The sequence below is a fragment of the Amblyomma maculatum genome, chromosome 1 (assembly GCF_055883805.1).
Source record: "Amblyomma maculatum isolate TAMU_Amacu chromosome 1, ASM5588380v1, whole genome shotgun sequence".
Taxonomy (NCBI): Eukaryota; Metazoa; Arthropoda; class Arachnida; order Ixodida; family Ixodidae; genus Amblyomma; species Amblyomma maculatum.
The window spans coordinates 217,291,236-217,311,118 of record NC_139344.1 but is presented as its reverse complement, the minus strand read 5'-3'; the positions used below and the strand labels follow the sequence as shown (position 1 = coordinate 217,311,118).

The 19,883-nt window shown below is 44.0% G+C and overlaps 1 protein-coding gene and 1 long non-coding RNA gene across 4 annotated transcripts in view; one reads left to right on the top strand and one right to left on the bottom strand.

Annotated features, from left to right (window-relative positions):
- The window catches only part of LOC146205621 (uncharacterized), a 195,585-nt gene that overhangs the window by 169,215 nt on the left and 6,487 nt on the right, over positions 1 to 19,883 (bottom strand). The gene's annotated exons all lie outside the window — the stretch shown is intronic.
- Positions 1,918 to 19,095, top strand: LOC146205622 (uncharacterized). 3 transcript variants are annotated; one of them, XR_014704237.1, is made up of 3 exons: positions 1,918 to 3,087; positions 5,511 to 9,813; positions 18,936 to 19,095. It is a non-coding gene; the product is annotated as an uncharacterized LOC146205622 (long non-coding RNA). The 3 variants fall into 3 exon arrangements; XR_014704235.1 differs by having other exon boundaries at positions 5,478 to 9,813; XR_014704236.1 differs by having other exon boundaries at positions 5,458 to 9,813.

Genomic DNA, 19,883 nt, shown 5'->3' with positions numbered 1-19,883 from the left:
CGAGGTAAGTCTTTCTTCGTACGACGACCAGTCGCTTGTCGACTCGTCGTACGGCTTGATGTTTCCCAGACGGCTCGTGCTTACTCTGGTCAATGCGACGTTCGATGTGCTACTCGATGCCTCGTTGGCTGGCTCACTGTCGCTGCTCTTTGCTTGCTGTTCCATCGGATTCCAGGCTTGGTTAATCCCATCCTCTCTTCGTCAGTGTTGCGTTCTTGTGGGGTGCAATCGAGGAAGTGAGGTAGCCGGACACTTGATTAGCGAACAATGGACAATAGACGTTTATTAGACGAGCACGTTGTGACAGCTCGTGCGCGTGCATGCACGAGGCCGCGGACGCCAGTTAGTAACCCTACTGAAAAAATTGTATGTGAGCTGTACAAGAAAGTGTGAGAGCGAATGAGAATGTATAAGAATATGTGAGTTCTTGGTAGATTAAACGTGGATTTATGAGAGCACGTAGAGCCACTGTGCAGGAACGCATGAGATTGTACAAGTTCTTGTGAGTTTGAATGAGCCCATGAGCGAGCTCACAGAAGCACGCACAGCCACTGTGCAAGATTGAATGAGAATGAGCTGGTCACGTATTTGTGCGAGCTTGTAGAAGCACATGGAGCCAGTGCGTGAACAGATGCTCTAAGAGAGCATGCAAACTACGTGGCCATGTACATGCTTGCATGCTAAAAAATTAGTCGTTGAGACTGTGTAGGTCCTTCCAATATGAAAGAGGTCAAAGTTAGAGCTTTCATATAATGATTACTTCATGATTATTTGCGACAGGTACACTTTTTCATATTTCACAATTTTGGTCTTGGCTTGCAGCACATTTTCAACATTAGTAGAAAAGTGCTTGCTTCCATTCATTATGAAGAAATCTTTATATGACAACATGCACGCTGAGCAACAACTACTCGACATATCAAGCTTACTGTAAAGCAATGTCAAAAGCGAGATACTTCAACTAGATCTAATAGCCTCATTTGCTTCTCTTTCAACCGTTCGTTTCTGAAAGTTGGACGCAGCCATAGATGCACGACAAAGGCTGTGTGCACAACATTGATGTGTTGCCTGCCAAGCAGATGACGGTCAAACTGGCGATCAAAATCTCCCTTACATTGTGTTTTGCATATGAATGGAGACAACTCACTATAACTGCACACTATTACCACTATTAGGCATCACAAGTTTGTATGAAGAACTGGCTTGTAGTTTCATCTGTAGAAGGAAAAGTAAATGTGATAGCAGAAATGTGAAAGCCAACTCCAGTACTAAACTTCACGAGCTCATATTCACTTGTAAAGACCACAGAAAGACAATTCTCAAACGACTGAACAGCACTAACAGATGGGATGGGAGAGAAGATGACAACAATTCTGCTTCTTTATCTCCCTTACTATCTTAGAGCACTGTTCACTTAATCGACTCATTATAACCAACCAGCCTGACTCTCTTTTTCAGCACAAGGATAGGCTGAGCAAAACAGCTCCTACAGCCTTTTGAGTTTTGACTTGCACATCTACACCTATATACACCATTTTTAAGTTTCCTGAGACTATAGCAAAAATTTGCTGAACTGCACTACTCTGAATTGAAGCTTTCTGCTGCGTAATGACACTTGCAAATGTTGTCCGTCTCAATGTCAAATAAAAAGAAAAAAAAGAAAGGATTGAATCGGTGATCTTAGACTAATGAAGAGATACACAAATCCTAGTACTTTATGAGAGGCGATACCAACAGTATGTGTTGCATCTTGAAGCTATGCACACTATACACATATATGCTGAATCATCATATTGCAAGGAAATGTATTTTATTTGGCATATTTTTCAGTGTAACTGTAGGCTGCGTCACGCGAGAGGCATTGAGGAAAGCTGCATGTGCAACTCCACGAATATATGTTGTGCAGTTTCCCCCAGCAGTGCATAATCATTATGCTGCATGGAAAGAGCAGCTTGATTGCTTTAGCTTCTTTACTGTATGCTGTAGGCCACAGAGATAAGTTGAAATATTTGTATGGTCAGTTTCTTAATTGAAGTAAAGAGCGTGCAAACACCCCACACTGCCTTCACTTGAAGCTTGACCGGTAAGCTATTTTTGCATATCGCATATCTTTCCTGATTGAGAGTTCAGGCTTTCACCCCACTGTCCTTGCTTTTGCTATAAGCTACAGGCATTCAAAAATTTCGTCACCATTTAAGAGTTAAACACTGAAGTAGTGAGGCACATATCACACAAGAAATTATCGCTCTCAGGTGACCAGTTCGAGCTGACAGCCATAGATGTGGCGCCCATAAAGGAACAGCGGGCGAGCCGAATTGGGCTCGCCCACTGTTTTTTATGAGCGAGCACAATTAATTCAGCATCTTCTGTTTCCAAACAAATCACTTGATCTGTAAAACGCCGTATAGTCTTTCAATATTAACAAACAAACAATTGCCACTGTAACTGTTTATGAACAGGAGTTTTCGCAAGGAACTTGGCAATGAATTTGGGCCAAAGCTCCGATTCGCCGAACCACAGACCGCGGTCAACCTAACGTCCATGACAAGCAAAGCACGCAGTTTGTCCAGCATCGCGAGAAAAGAAGCGAAACTCACGGTGGTCTTTCGCTAGCACTGCTAATTTTTGAATGTACAAACTACAGGCGCGTATACACGACAAACATGCAGCGTTAGCGCGTAGACGCCCGACATCGTGCTTGCCACTGTTCGGCGAGCAGCAAAGTCGTTAGGTCAGCGACTTCCGAAACCGAAACAAGTCGAAACCAGACGAGGCAGCCGAAGCGGATCGAAGTGCTAGCCGTAGCCATTATGAGTTGGTGGCGTCGCGCCTTTTTCTCTTGTGTGTTGTTGGGGGCCTTGCTGCTGGCGGCTCTTTATTTCGAGATATACGAGGCACAGAGCGCAACAAAATAGCTCGTGCGATGTGCAGAAGCGTGGTAAGGTTGTGTGCATACCTGTGCAAAAAGTGTGCTCGCGTGCCCGACAGGTAGTGCGTTTCCTTTGTGCGCTCTCACTGCAAACACTACGCTGACGACGGGACTATTGGAGGGCGGCCACCACTCGGCATACATTTGACATCTCGGAGGTAAGTTAATTTCCATCTTCCCTGTACATTCTCCTAAAAACTTTGCGCAGAACTGATGATGCATGCCAACACAGCGCTAGTTTGTAAACATCAAGACGCGCATGTCATTATAACATACGGTAGTTTGCTTTTGACGAGGGAAGGGTGAATGCGTTTGCAGTGTCTAGGAAAAGAGACAGTTAGTGCCAGGGGCTGCACGCTCAGAGTAGAATATGCCGTACAAATCATCACTCGTAAGACCATTGCGGGGTGCACGATGCTGGCGCCTACTGCAATTCAGCCTTCGGCAAGAATTTAGAATGGGCCAGTTCCAAGTGCCTCGACCCGGGCCTTATGTTGCGCTGCAGTTGAAGATCCGGCGCTTGTGCAGTTGCAACTACACGGATTGAATAAGTGGTAAAATCTACCTGCGTTACAACAGGGCTAGATCATTATTCTTATGTTCCATAAATATTGCGGATGACGAGATATGGAGCCGGCGAACATGCGACGGCAGTATGATTCAGCAGCAACCGTACTTAAACTCCATTGTCGAGCCTTGGGTAGCAGAAGGGGAAAAAAAAAAGTTTTGAGCTATTTTTGAATTTTTTCGCCTGTATTGGGCTTGATATTTTCTTTTTCATACTTTGGTCGTGACTGAAGTAATCCCCAAAAACTACTAAGCGCATATAAATGACAGACACCAAACTCAGACCTTCAGTCCAGAAATGTCAGTAAGGTGTAAAGGTAATTATGCATTCAACAGTACCAATAGTATTGATTTTCTTGTTTAATTATTTACAAATGAAGCGAAAAAAAATCTTAGTGCTGAGATGCCCCATTTTCATCTTCTCTAATATGAAATGTGAATCAAAATGTGCAGTTTTTCTGTACTCAGTATACCACTGATTCATCACAGATGTGAGAATATGAAATTCATGCAAGTTTCAAAATGAAGAGTGCATGCAGAATTCCAAGCAAAGCAAGCCTTTGCTTAAAGTATCATTCAGTTGTGGTGTTTTTGTTTAAATTTATGCATGTTTTGTAGAAGCAACGGTAGATGTTGATATTGAATTAGTGTTGTGTCTGGATCTAGATTATGAATGGCTACCACATTTATGAATTGCTTGGTTGCCACATGCACTTCCAGACATTGTTTGAACAGTCACATCACATTCTGCATTTGGCTTCTTTTTACTTTTTTTGCATGGAACTGTTTCCACTTTAGAGTGTGTAGCCTTTCACAATTCATAATTGATCGGGTGAGCATGTTTTGGCATGATAAAAGGTTTGGAAGTTCGAGAGCATTGGCCCTTCATGATGCACAAGGGGCAGACTGCTTACTGCACTGGTACCACTATCTACCTAGATTCCTAGATATCACTCATATTTCTATACAGAATACATGTTTTCAGAAATCCATATTTCTTGTCTGACTCTGCACATTCTTCAGTTGACATAATGGGAGCTAGGGACGAACTTTTGCCTTTCTTGGTGCACTGCTCCTATTTCATTTAAAGAGCCGCCACATTTTCTGTAACCCGATTTGGGGTGCAAACACTGCATGTTCATAGGGTGGTCAGGGAGCAAACTTGGTGGCCCTGTGAAGGCCATGAACAATATGCTGATGATAGGCTGCCTTTAGACTGACTGGCTTGCATTTCTCGGTGTCTTTTGTATGTGCGAGGGTTCCATAAGCTGCCACATATATTGCTTTGATTTGATGTTGAGGTGACTGGCATGATTAAAAAGTAAATGTGATGATCGAAGTCTTCAGAACTTTCAGAACATGCTGGGATTGTACTCCTGGCTTAAGTTGCAGACATTGTTTGCTGGTTATACCTTTGAGAGGAAATCTAGTAGATAAAGCTATGGGCAGAGTGCTTGCTTGGTATTCCAACCTAACCACCCAAATGTCACTGTTTACTGGAAACAGATTGTTCAAGCTTCCAGCCTTCCACTTGTTTACTCGTACATTGCAGTGAAGTGCATTTACGCCTTGGCACATGGCAGGCTCAGGGGCTCGTTCATCGCCACTGTACTAGGTTAGACCTCCAGTTGACTCGAAATGCCTTTTGCCATTGCCATGAAATAGTGTTTAAAAGAAGGTTCGATGACAGAAATACTGTTTGCTCTCTTAGTAGGTAAAGAAGAGTTAGCATAACATTTCTTTCGAGTTACATTACCTGGCATCTCTAGATGCGCGTTGTGCCTGCTATGGGCACTGAATTCTTGGTGTGAGATCAGAGGTTCCTGCAGAATCGCAGACTTTTATAATGCTACTTAAATTATGAGCAGATCGAGGTGATAGATGACAAGACTTTACTAATAGTCAATTCCAATCACAGGGTTTAGTGACTTACAGAACATTATTTTCTGCTCTTTTTGGAGTAACTGTATTCCAAATGCAGATCCGGAACACAGGTCCCATCTTCCCAATGCAGATGGGGAGCGATTGCTGAGCCAAGATCGGTCCCTGGAGCAGTGGATTGCTCTTCCGAAATCAACAGAACCGGCTAGAAGTTTGCTTGAGTATTTGTTCAGCTGCACCTTCTATTTCCAGTAGCATGCTCTGCTGTGCTGACTGTGCCCTCTGTGCTCCATAATAGATGATTATTACTTGCCACTGCTATGAATGCAAATTGCTGTCATGAACTAGTGCTTACTCTTGAGGACAGCAAGTCTAAGAGTAGCAGTATTATGCAATAATCTTTTTTAAAGACCTCAGCTCGGAGTGTGACTAGAAGATTTTGTGCGGAAATCATCTTTATGTGCTATTCATGATCTTAAAGCCATTCCTGAACTCTGAAACAGTGAAAATGGTGAACTGCGACTTCCTTTTATTAGAGAATAGTGCCAAAGAAATTTTACCCTGCTTGCCCGCACTCGGCTATACGAAAGAATGGCATAAACTGTTGATGTCAATGCCATCCCAAGAAGCAGCGGGAGAAATGCAGACCTATTACAGGTTTAAAAACAGCTGGCACGTGTAGACGAAGCACGGGCTAGCACACAGAATAACAGGCAATTCTTCTGTCAGTTCATGGGCACCACCTACTTGCGCTGGCATGAGTTCCAAACGCAATGGGGACACAATCTGTACTGGATGCAGGTGCTCTTTTGCGGAGCAGGCAGACCACTTCACTTCTGGGATTGTAATTCACTGTATGTGCAGAGGAAAAGCAGGTGAACGTGTCTCTGCTGGCATATGTCGCATTGCCTGCTGTCATCCTTTTTACTTTCAATATGTGCTAATGACAGGAATGCTCATAGCACAAGTAGAGTGAAGACACTGATCTGCGCCATTATGGAAATGCCAAGATGTTAGCATGGGCAAACATCTCTTTGCATCACCGCGAAGCTTGCTAAGGCTCAGTTCAATATACGAGCAAGCTAATACAATGCGGGCATATGTCAGAGAGCTCTTTAGCTATGGGCCTACGCAACTGCTGCCATACCTTTAATGAGAACTCTTGACTAAAAAGGCAACATTTTACAAAGAGCAAAGTAAATGATAATGACTTTTTTTTTTTTTTCATTTAACAAAGCTGGTGGTCACAGTGAAGAACTCATGCCACGATTGTTAATATGCCTCTACTGCCCCATTTGTAAAGCAAGCATATTGAAATTCTCGAATGAGCATGGTTACAGTCGTGAGCAGCTCTGTTAGATGTATGTCCATAAGGGTGGCATATTGTTTCATTGTTCAAAAGAATTCTAAACAATAGGTGGTTTGGAACTTAAAGGAGAAAGAACAGAGAAGCTGGCTGTAGAGGCAGAAATACTGCAAATGGTGGGTGGTGGACAGGTGCCAAGCTGTCGGTATCTGCACTTTGCAAGGAGCCTCATGCTACTCATTAGCCGCAGCTTGGCCATACCCAGCTTATATAAGCTTGGCTTGTACAAAACATGCCTGCAAATGTAACCCTCTTCAAGGCTGCCTGCACCCCACTGTGGTGGTTTCAGTGTTTAGGGCATTTGACTAGTGAGCTGGGTGACGCGGGCTCGGTCTGAGCCGGGGTGGTTACATTTCGGTGGTAGCAAAACGCTAAGTCCCCATGTGCTGTACAGTGTCAGTGCACATTGAAGAAGTGCAGATAGTCAAAATTATCCAGAGCTACCTACTATTGCTGACCCTCATTGTCTAAGTTTCTTTGGCATGTTGAACCCTGTCATCAAATCAAGGTTGCCTACTGTTAGCGTTAGTAGATGACCTTCGTAATGCCACAAAGTCTGCTCCTCACCACTCTCCGAAATTTTGTTGTTTGCAACTCAACTCAGGTTACTTACAGTTTGATGACCCCTTTTTCTGAAACACTAGCAGTTGACGAACTCACTCCCATGCAGTGAACTCTGAGAAAAGTGCTGATTTAGTCATAAACATTTTTTTTTTCATGAGAATTTGGTCAGTCATATGACCATTGAAAAGTCATCTGTTGATATGTTCATGTAACAAGCTAGGTAGCTTTATAGATGGCTTGGATATGATATCAGAAGTGCTATGATGGTGAGCTATGCTTAGTGTCTGCAATACCTTCATGATGAATGTGGTGAATGCAGATGACATTTTGCTCCACTTTTATTTCACCAGTGGGTGCCTGGTGAGTTGTCAGTGCAAGCTATTGAGTTTCACTTTCTTCATGCAGTTTACAGAGCTGTGGAATCTTGATAATAGCAGAAGTATTATATTTATGGTTCACTAACTACTGTTTTTTTTTTAAATATAAAATAAGTAAATGCGCAGTCAGCAACCCTGGAGTGCAGCGTGCTATTCACCTGGACACCATAGATATTTTAATCATGCCATACCCCTTTGTTACTTTCAGTTTTCAGTTCTACAAGTCTTGATCACGGTAGCTCATCACTATACTCGGGGATAACTGTGGCTATGCAGCTGAAGTTAGGCAGAAAGGAAGAGGCAACATACCTCTTTCCCCTTGCCATGTAGAGTGGGTTACTTCAGCCCTAGTGACCTTGCATTAACTCTCCAACTTCCTCCCTTCACTTCAGCCCAGTACACTCCTAGCCCAAATAGTGAGCAAACCACTCTTCACGGCAAGGGGACAGAAACTTTTCTCCTTTTCTTTCGTACCTAGACTCGGCTGCATAGCCCCAAAACATTGCCTCCATGTACAGCAAGATTCAATGCCACATTTCTTCTCAGTGTCAGAGCACCCTCTGCTTGCTCTGTACCGCCCTTGCAGCAGCCCAGTGTTTTGTTTACCACAGAAAATCATGTCTGTGCAAGCTGTGTTGGCATGGAGAGCTGCATATCTGAGCCAACTTTCATGCTTTATGATGAGGCTCTCATTGATTGGCTTTAAGTTCCATGAAACGTGGTCATGTGTGTTGATTAGTGTCACATGAAGTAAAATTTCACTGACTAAAATACAATCATAAGGATGTAATTTGGGTGAGTTGGTAAGGTGTCATCTTGAAAGTAGCAGCACGAAAAAACAAGGACGTGAAAAGAAGCAAGCAGATGCTAACTCGCAACTAATGTTTATTGATGCAAATAAGAAATATATAATGCCAAGCAACACTGCAAACCGCTCAGTCACCAATAAGCAGACAGCAAAACATGAATCACTAAAACTTCCGAACGGTTCCATTTGAGTAGATATAGGTAGAGGTCAACTTGGCTGTGCATTGTAAGAATGCACTGGTTGCTTTCAGTTTCTTTCTGCTGTGCACATTCTGGCTGTCATCCATTGCAAATCAGCTGAGAAATCATTGAAGCTAGACATATTTTACAACTAGGTAATGAATGTGTTAGTGAGCCATCCATCATGTTACCATGCAGTGAGTTGGGTTATCTAGATAGGGAACTGTTCTTAAATTTTAGTGATTCATGTCTTGCTTTTTGCTTATCAGTGATTGAGTGGTTTGCGTTGTTGCTCGTCTTCTCTATATATTTCATGTGTGCTTCAATAAACATTAGTTGTAAGCTAGTGCCCGTATTGTCTCCTTTCATACCCTTGTTTTTTCTTGCTGCTTCTTTCAAGATAAAATACAATCTTTGCTACTTCGGTCATAAAATGAATTTTAATGAAGTTCCACATCTCTTAGAAAAGTAGTATTGTAGTTGCAGGCATGTATTAGGCCCTGCAGTACCAATTAAGGTGCTCGCTCGATGTAAAGCATAAAGAAAGGGAGGGCTTGTCTGATCTCGAACCTAGTGGGAACTGGTGGATTATGGATAGGCTGTTAAAATGCACTTGCAGTTAAGGTCAAGTAAATGCTTTTTTATTTGTAACTAGGGGCACTGTGATGCCTGACTTGCTCTTTTGCCAGGCTGGCGACGAGATGGAGTGAAAGGAGTTATTTTATTTCACTGTTGGTATGTCTCGGGTGATGTCAACATTGTTTCTTCTCTGGCATTGTAGGCAATCGCCCTTCAACTAATTGAATCCCAAAGTGAAATTTTGAATTAAAAAAATAATAATTTAAGATTATTTAGCAGGCAGAGGCAAATTTCATGCAGTGACCTGCACCAGCATGTCGTGCATCATTTCAAGAAAAAAAAAACAGTATTGTGGTGTTCCTACTCTGTGCCTTTATTTCTTGCTCACAAAGCCTCTGCATGTACGTGTTGCACCATATTACGTTTTCACTAATTTCTTGGGTCATGGTACTTTTTACCTTGCAGCAAGTTCCATGTGGCTTCGTAAGCAATGGCTCCTTCAAGCTCTATACCCTTTGCCGGAATTGTGCTGTGCTGTGGTGGGCAAGAAGCAGGACATTGATGTAAGTACTGAAGACATCTTTCAGTATGTGTAGTTTTTTATTTGCCTAACCCACTACTGCATTTGTGACCCCTCATGTTTATTTTGACATTTAGGTTTCTTCAGTGTTTTCTTTGCTTGCTGCCGTTGCTTATTGGCTATGACATTTGGCTGTTGAGTTTGAGAATGCGGAGTGGAATGGTGCCTGTGGCCTGTTGATATAGGCAAAATGCAAATTTGCCTGCCCACATTTGGTGCCACTGCATAGCTTGAAGAACTTTTGTGGAAGAGGGCTCTGGAAATTAACCCAGAGCCCTCCTTCTTGATGTCTCTCATAGCTCATGTTCAGCTTTAGAGTAATAAAAGGACATTGAGGACAAGCTGAAGCTGTCTTTTATTATAAATTACTGCATTCTATCCACTAAAGTGCTACTTACTGAAAATGCGAGCTTACTTTAAGATAGGAAAAGCCAGAAGTTTTGAAACAGATGTCATTACCAGCTGATTTCATAAGTTCTACATGATGCATCCATACTTTATTGGGCACAGGCCCCAGAGGCTGGGCTGGTAAGCCATTCCCTTCAATATGATGATCATGGAGTGTGGTTTACACAGGTCTTTGATATCATTGAGTACGCTTGGTTTTCAGGAACTATTTCAAGGAGCTTTGGAACTCCTGAAATTATTTGCTGCTTAAAATTCTCAAAAAAATTGCATGGTTTTTCTCTAAAAGCAGGCCTACATGAAAACTAAAAGTGCACTTCAGAGGGAACAATCGAAGAGAGCATGAGCCTATATAATATAAACCCAAAGTGACAGCCTGGCATGCGTCTAGACCACGGTTACAGGTGGCTCTCTTTTTCGCAGTTGCCACCTCTCTTGTCCCTATTTAATTTTTCTTTTTTTCAGCATGTTTGTCTTTATTTTCCTAAATTTCACACATTTATGCAAAACTACTGTGAATAAATTTTTCTCAAATTGGAACTCCTTGAAGACCTTTCTGGAGGGTTATTTTTCTGGTCTTCCTGTCTTCAACTAGACCCGTTGATGGCTGCTTTCTTATAAATCAGCTCTGACAAATTTCCTCTCTAAAAGGCCCCCCTGCACTTTTTTGGTAGCTAAACTGAGTGCGAATATAATTTGTATGTAAAGTGAAAAGAGAAAACAGGGGAGTGTTATTGATAATACTATGCCATATGTAATCATAGACCATGAATGAAGTATGGGGTTTTTCTGGCAGAATATTTCTGCAATGCTTCTCTGCTCAGCGCAAACCCCTTCACTGTGGCGACCAAACCTGTTTTGGGGGCAGAAATAGGTGGCTGCCAGGAGACATTTCTTGTGACAATGACCACATCCATTACCTGCTCCACTCAGTAACAAAATTCATAACCCCCCCCCCCCCCCCCCCCCCACTTCTGCCCTTCTGGTTTTCAATAGTGAAGGCATGCTTCTCGTCAGATTCGTGCATAACATGAGGTTTGATACAGAAATATTCAGCATTGCACCCTCTGCCCCAAAGGGAATTGGGAGGATATTTTTGCATGTCTTCAGTGCACAATCATGTGATACATCAGTGACATAGCCTATGTGTTACGTACACATATCTTGTGGAGTTTGTATTCTTTTTTTCCTTGAGAGAGAAGCGCTGCTCAGTCAAAAAGCATGATGCAAGGGAATTTAGAGTGAGCGCCGATTCTGTGCATTTGCTATCTTTTGCTTAGCTTTCATTCTTTTTCTTCTGGTGGTTTAGTGGCGTTGGTGGTATTCGAGCAATGCAAGGACATGGAGTCAAGAGTGTTCTTCACAGTGCGCTGCAGGGATTGTGCATTTGTTTTCCTCATTGTAATGAAAACATGCAAGGCTAGTGCATGAGTTACTTGCACACACGCACGCCACACACATGCTGTTTTGCAGTGGCAGAAAAGAAATAACTGTCAAGACTGAGAGCATCTTCTAAGGGCACATAAACGTTGGTGTTTGAAGTTAAGTTGTAAATTCATAAAAGATGTGGCTTAGCTTATGAACCAACAATTTTCCGGCACTATCGTTTCACACAACGGGTTTAACTTAAGGTACAAGGGTGGCCGATCGAGCCCTGTGCTCTAACGTGCTGCGCACAGAAGCAATCAAATCTTGAGCGCTCCCTATACTGCTGCTCAGGTCAAAGCAACCCAAACCTCATTGAAACAAAAGTGACGTGGCTATGTCACTCCTGCATGTCCTGCATGGGCTTTTTTTTTTTTCATTCTACTGGGAGAGAGTGAGAAAAGGGTTGCCCGGTCTGTGCGGGAAGGACGCAAGGGTGCTGGGATGTTGGTCCTTTAAAATGAGTGGCGGGTGGGAAGGGGGAGTGGAGGTAATGGGAGGGGAGTCTAGCTGTCCTGCGAGCTAAACGCACAGCAGTATGCATGCTTTCTGTTTTTTTTATTTAGCAGTGCGGAAAAAATGAATGAATCGAGGGGGGGGGGGGGGGGGGGGGCAGGCTGGCCAACGCAGGCAGCACGGTTTCAAGTGAGTGATGGCTTGGAGCTGCCTCGGCAAAGCACAGAGCAGTGTGCATGCTTGCTTTTTTTTTTTTTTTTTTTTTGTAGCACCGAAGGTTTGACTGCTTCTGTGTCCGCACATGGGCTGGTTTTGTACCTTGAGTTAAGCCCCCCATGTGATACAAGCCTGAGTCGCTTTGGGGCGTTAAACCCCATAAAGCAAACCTTATGTGAAACATCTTGTATAATTCCATTGCTTAATCCAAACGTCAAAGTTTACGTGCCCTTTAGAAGATGCTCTGTCTTGACAGAATTACTTTTTTTTGCGCCACTACAAAACTGCATGTGTATGGGCACGTATGGGCATGCGTGTGTGCAAATAACTCTCACTCTGGTACTCAATATGTATGCAGCCCCGCACACGGCAAGTACTCTTGCACATTTTTTTTAGACTGCAGAAAGCAAACGCACCATCCCGGTGACATGCTGTGAAAAAACAGACTCACGACTCCAGAATCCCGCATCGCATTGCATACCAGCCGTTCCACCAAACTATCGGAAGAAACAGAACGAAAACAAAAAATTGCAAACGCACAGAATCGGTGTGCACTACACTCCCGCGCATCGCGTCTTTTGACTAAGCAGCATGCCTCTGTAAAAAAAAAAAAAATCTAGGAGATATGTGTATGTGACATATAGGCTACATCACCCATGTATCACGTGACTGTGCACCCAAGATGTGCAAAAATATTCTCCCACCAAGATTTTGCTATATAATATAGGTGACGCATTGAGTTTTGCAAAGGGTCCAAGTAGGTCATTGTGCTCCTACTTTCTCCCTGGCCAATTCAAGGGGTGAGAGGCACCTAAGAGCACAATTACCTACTATAATCTATATGATCTCGAATGGGCCAGGTGCAGCAGACAGCTTGTGAGATTGAGTATAGTGACAGGAAATCTTGACTTCATAAGAATACATTGACTTCAACTCCACGTAGCCCTGAATGCCTGCTTTTCATTTATTGGCAGTTATGTGACCTTGAGGGCTCATAGACTGGCACTCAACTTGTAAACACTTGACATCTTATCATTTGTTCTCTCTGTGGGCTTTGTTCTGCGGGTTTACAAGCTTTTTACTAAAGTGGATACAGTGAGTATGCACAGATCTGTTCTCTGAAGCATTGGCTGAGTGACAGCCCAGGTCAAACCTGGTTAACTTAGAACTTCTAGCACATTATTTTTTCTGGGTATGGCTTTGGTATTCCTCCTGACATCCCAGCTTCTGACACCAAGTAGGCATAATCATGGTCTATCACTAACTCCAGTGCTGTAGTTGATCATCACATACTTCTGTGGTGCTGCACATTTTAAGTATATGAGCAGTGTTTCAGAACCTACTTAGTGCAGAGCTACGGTACAAATTTGAGGACTAATAGTAAGTTTGCTCTGCTTGGTGGCTTCCACAGACAAGGACACACTTGTGGGGAAGGCATGTTGCATACATACCTGCAGCCAACCCTTCCGACTTTTTAGAAGACTTCAGATGTTTGACCAAACTTTCTGATTGCACGATCACTGCCCTAAATCTTCCGATAAGGGGCTTCTGCCTGCAAAGAATGGCTTTTGCGGAACCAGCACCGAGGAATCAGCAGCCGCATTATAATTTCAAGCATCTCCATCAGAGGCCACACTAGCACCATCGGCATCATTGGTTAAGCAGGAAATCAATCAAAACAGACTTTAGCCGAGCAAGAGTAGGTGTCGCTGGCTGCGAAAACAGTTGGTGTACTGCGCTTCTTGTAGGCAGTGATGCACAGCTAATGCAGCCACAGTAGATATAGATGCTGTGCTGGCTTTGCTTTCGATCTCAGCTAAGGGCAGCCACTCAGTGTACTTGAGGTTAAAGGCTTTGCCCAAATGTCATGTTATCTGATCCTTCTTATTGAGCTCAGCCGCATGCCTTATGTTACTAAGCTGCTCTATGCTCAGCAATGGCGTGATTGCTCTTTTTTTTTTTTCGGAACCAACGCAGCCAACGACGGTCACGGATGAAATTACGTGTAAATGGGCTAGTTATGGTTTTGCATTAAAAAATTTAAACAGCGCTCCGATGGTACTGAGAGAAAACTGGTGGTGGGCATGCAGATCAGTTTTGCGCTGGCTATAGAGACGTAGTGAGAACATTTGGTGGCGGCCTGCAGATATCTCGACGGACGCACACCTTTAGACATGCATTGCATGCTTGCTGCTGCATGTTTTTATGCTTAGGATGTTTAGATTAGGACGCATCAGACACTGCCTGAAAGTAGCAGCTGCCTCCCCCTTTTGTACACAAATGCTGCCTCCTCCCCCCCCCCCCCCCCCCCCATTTTTGCAGTCTTCCCATTTTTGGTCTTAGCAAGTACGTGTTGAAAATCAGTATGCAGAAGACTAAGGTAATGTTCAACAGCCTCGGGAAGGAACAGCAGTTTACATTAGGTAGCGAAATACTGGAAGTAGTAGGCGAATATGTCTACTTAGGACAGGTAGTAACCGCAGATCCGGACCACGAAAAGGAAATAATAAGAAGAATAAGATTGGGATGGAGCGCATTTGACAAGCACTCTCAGATTATGACTAGCAGCTTACCGGTATCGCTCAAGAGGAAAGTATACAACAGTTGCATCTTGCCTGTACTCACCTATGGGGCTGAAATGTGGAGGCTAACCAAGAGAGTTCTACTTAAGTTGAGGACAACCCAGAGGGCTATGGAACGAAAAATGGTAGGGGTAACATTAAGAGATAGAAAGCGTGCAGAGTGGGTCAGAGAAATAACTCAAGTTACCGACATTCTAGTAGAAATTAAGAAGAAGAAATGGACATGGGCAGGACATGTAGTGCGAAGAGAGGATAACTGATGGTCGCTGAGGGTAACAAACTGGATTCCAAGGGAAGGAAAGCGTAGCAGGGGGCGGCAGAAAGTTAGGTGGGCGGATGAGATTAAGAAGTTCGCAGGGGTCAAGTGGACGCAGCTAGCACAGAACCGGGTTAAGTGGAGAAATATGGGAGAGGCCTTCGCCCTGCAGTGGATATAATCAGGCTGATGATGATGATGAAGAAGTACGTGTAAAGGAAGCTGGGGCCACTAGTAGCGCGACTGAGCCTTGTGAACAATGTCAACATCTGTGCTACAGGCATCAATGGCTTGCTTGTCACATCAGGGTACTATGTACTCTATGGACACACGGTGCTGTCAAAGCGGTTGGTTCACTTGTTCTGTGGAGACATATTCACGGTAGGCAGAAGGCATGGCTTTTCAAGTGCAGTGACCATTGTGGCTCCAAGCTTTGTTTGGAAACTGAAATCAGCGAGTTGAATTTGTTGGTTTGGGTGTATATGTAGCGAAGAAGCACGCATATTTTCTTCCCTCTCCCCTGAGCCCTGCAAGCTTAAAGATCAAGTGTAGCAGCAACTTCAAATCAAATCTTAATAAACAAATTTGGTCACTAAATTTCACAGCATTTCTCAATGCATATGTCATGCTCTACATGAACAATATCACAGCAGCAGCGACATTTTGCCTAACATTAAGCGTTTTCAGCTGTTTTTCACAGCTGCCTTTTCATGCAGCCTGTGAATATCGAGTTTGCTTCTGAATGTTCAGAGGACTTGACATTAGGACATGAGTGTTTTGCGTGTGGAATAGTTAATTCAAATTTTACCCTTGTGGCCAAATTCAAAAACATGTCTCCACTCGACGCTACCTCAGCTCCATAAAGTGCAGAAAACAGTCTTTTCTCTACTTAAGGTTCAGTTCAAATTCTTGAATGCTTTTCAGCATTTCTTCCGACTTACCCTTCAGAAATATTTCTCCACTCCAGACAGCACAAGTGGCATACGGGGCAAGACTAATGGCGAATTCGAGCGGGAGAGCAGGCACCCTCGAGAGCACTTCGAAAGTGCTCTCAGACAAGTGGGTGCCCTCCAGTGGTAGAGCAGGAGTAGAATCACTGGCTTCCAATGGTAGAGGAGGAGGTCTTTTCCTTTGCTGAGAGCACCTGAATGCACTCCCGGCTGCTCCCTCATCTAAAGCGAGTGTAGAGGAAGTCACATGACATAAAGCGGTGTATCCGCACCATCTTTTTTCTTTTCTCAAGTCGGTGACGCTCTAAATGGTGGCTGCAAAGCATTGCTCAGGTTTGAGAGTCACTGCTGGCATCGAAAGGGCCAAAGGAGGCAGATCGCCGCGCTGTGAGAACAAAGGCATGCAAAGCAGTTCTACATGGAGTGTTTGCTTCTCGGGTTGCAACTGCTGCTACTGCGGGTAGGCGGAGAATGCTGGGGAGGGAAGTGCGGTCACAATGGTCGTGGCGTACTGCTCTCGACACGCAGAGAGCGTTCCCGTGGGAGGAAAATTACACCCTCGCTCGGCGTGCTCCTGTACTTCTCTGTACTGCTCGGCACCTCTGCTCTCGTCCCCCCAACCGAATGGGCCATAAGGCCAAAATTTGGCCCGGAAAGTGCATGCCACTACGTGTAACATGCTCATTTTCTAATGCCAAGTCCTTGTGAACAGCATCGACAAGCTGCCTCAAGAGTCACAGGCTAGTAGGCTGTGGCGGCCGCTTTTCGATGGAGACTAAAAGCAAGGCGCCCATGTGCGGTGCGACATCAGTGCACGTTAAAGAACTCCAGGTGGTTGAAATTTCTGCAGTCCTCCACTACAGCATTTCTCATAGCCTGAGTCGCTTTTGGACGTTAAAAAAAAAGTCACAGCCTAGTAAAATATGTTTTGCAGACTGCATGAACAAGTCAGCTGTGAAAAATGGCTGAAAACAATTCACATCTATCAACATTCACTGCCAGTGACATATGGTTGATGTAGAACAGGATTTAGGCATTGAGAACTGCTCGAACTGCTGTGAACTCTAGTGACCTAGTTGCATATTTGCCCTCTGAGTGCTCAGTGGCGAGTGTTGAGCACATGTGAGGTTCAAAGAAGCATGTTATAGCGCATGCACCCAAGCCAACAAATTTGTCTTTCCAGAAGCAAATGCCGCTTCTGTTTCCAAGCAAGCTAGGAGCTTTAATTTTAAGCGCACTTGAAAAGCCATGCCTTCCACCAACTGCAAATATCTCTCCACAGCTAAAAAGACAGAATTGACCCCCCCCCCCCCTTCAGCACTGCATCTAGACATACAAGTATATTTGAGGCAATCAGAAAGCCATTGATGTGTGCAGCACAGGTGTTCCATGGCACAACTGCACCTCCGGTACCTCGCTGTCTTCCTATTTACAATATGACATTCCCCACGATTGCACCACTGTCCACAGTGGTTCACAGAAACCACTGCACATGTTTCATTTGCTGTTAGCCATCAAATGCTTTCTGCAACTTGGCACTCGGCGTGCTCTGAAATGTTGCTAAGGTATCTGGTGATGACTTGAAATGTGTTTACACCACAGTAGCATAATGCGATGATCAACTACAGCATTGAAATCTGCAACTGACGATAGTTATCCATGCTCAACGTCAGCCGCAGAAACTTAGGAGGCTTTTCTTGGTCGTACTTGAAACGATGTTTCAGTATTTTCGCGTCAGATTGAGGTTCTCGGAGCCAATGCTTCAGAGAGTGGGTCTGTGAATCCTTATTGTATCCACTTTCATGAAAGGCTTGGTATGCAGTAGAACGAAGTCTGCACAGTGTGTGAAAGCTGCGATGCCCCATGTTTGCAAGTGGAAGTCTAGGTGTCCCCATAGTAGTGTCATTGCCACTTATAGATGCTCTGTTTTCTCATGCACTCGAGGAGCAATTCAAGTGGAGCTTCATTTCAAAAAAAAAAAAAAAAGGGCCTCGAGGACCGCTTGGAGTAAAGGTCTTAGTCAAGGCATGTTTGTGAATATCAGTTAACCTGATCCCTATGCACTGTTTCCACTGCCTCGGGTGGTTAGGGTATTTCTCGACCTTATTGGAAGGAAGGCTGAGGGGCCGTCATGAATCCTAACCAAGCTTTTAGTAAACTTGGGGAGAGTTGTGCCACTTCTACATGGCATTCTCGATCACCATTGAAAGATTCCATCATCTCACGAAGCTCTTGTACCCCGCTATTGCCATTGATAATTCGCTGCTGGGCTCAAGTAATACTCGTGCACTTTTGAAGATGTGTTATCAACTGTTTTTGTACAAGTTGCAATGATGATATACTTTCCGTACTGTTCTGTGTGCAATTTTGTTTTTCTTCTATGACCATATATGTAGAATTGCATAATCTTTCATTTCAGGTTTGGTTTTATTCCTAGCTCTGTGTGCTAAGCCATATCTAGAATGCACACTTCTATTTCTCAAAGTCCAGTCTCCAGTTCTGGACTGCTCTGTTCACTCTAGTTATTGTAGCTTTCCATGAAGCAGTGCTCAGATGTCTTTGATTGATAGGATATGGTTCAAAGACCCTTGAAATATCTGTTCGACTAAGGTATTAGATTTTGTGATGGACTGATGCTGAACGCCTGTATTCTTGTGTCAGTTCGTCATATTTCTGTAGTTCAGAATCGAAACTTTTTGAATTGTTATCAATTAAAAATAGAGCACCTAATTACCCCTTTCTCAGAATGTTTTGTAAAGACAGCTGAATTTTCGGATTTTGGAATATAGTCCTGCTTTTTTTTTGCATTTTGCAGATGTCGCACAGCGAAAACCTGTATCCAAGCTCGAATCCAACAGGCCAAGAGCAGCTGAAGAAGGAAACCTGCATCCAAGCTCGAACCTGGTGGACCGAAAGCAGATGTTTTGTGACCACACTGTATCAGCCAATAAAGCCAATCCAGGTGACCACATGTATCTTTTGGAAGCTTGCATTCTTTGCACTTGAGACTCATCTCATGGAGAGCATCATTTCTGCAAAACATTTTGTGTCATAACTGTAGCAGAAACTGATTGAGGCCTTGCACAAGGCCTAAAGCTGGCATATTAGTATTATGCACAACACAAACATGAGGTGTGATGTAGGAGCCTTGCAACCATGCAGAGTATCACCATAGCATGGTAGCATTTCCATGCCGAATGTCTCATCGTTTGAGATCAGACTAATGTCTTGCACCTTCAGAGTGCACTCATTCCTTGCACTAAAGGCCCTAATATAGTCCGGCGTTTTCGACGCAACTGGCTAAGTCTGCGACGTCAGCCACGGCACGTCGGCCATGACGGGCGCATCAAAAAACTGCCGCTTCTACAGGATGGCGCGGCTGGCGTGCCCGATGCCGCGGCGCGCATGCGCACAAGACGCCCTCGAGGGCTGGTACATTTTTGGGGTGCATTTTCGAGCAGACGATAGGGCACCTACAGGGACCTGGCTGCAGCCTATCAAGGCACTAATTACTATTGTGATGAAGGCAATGACGCGATGTGTTTACTGCGAATGTTCAAATGGCACAAAGCATTTACAGGCAGCCGTGGAGACGTCCAGCCCAGCAACGGCCTGAGCCCGCGTCGACGACGGCTACAGACGGAACGATGATTGTGTACGTGCGTGTTTTACTGAAAACTAATCAAAATTTAAGTGTATGTACGATTACAGAGGAGTTAGAGATTACACAGTAATGAGGATCACATTCTCGGCTGGCTGCAGC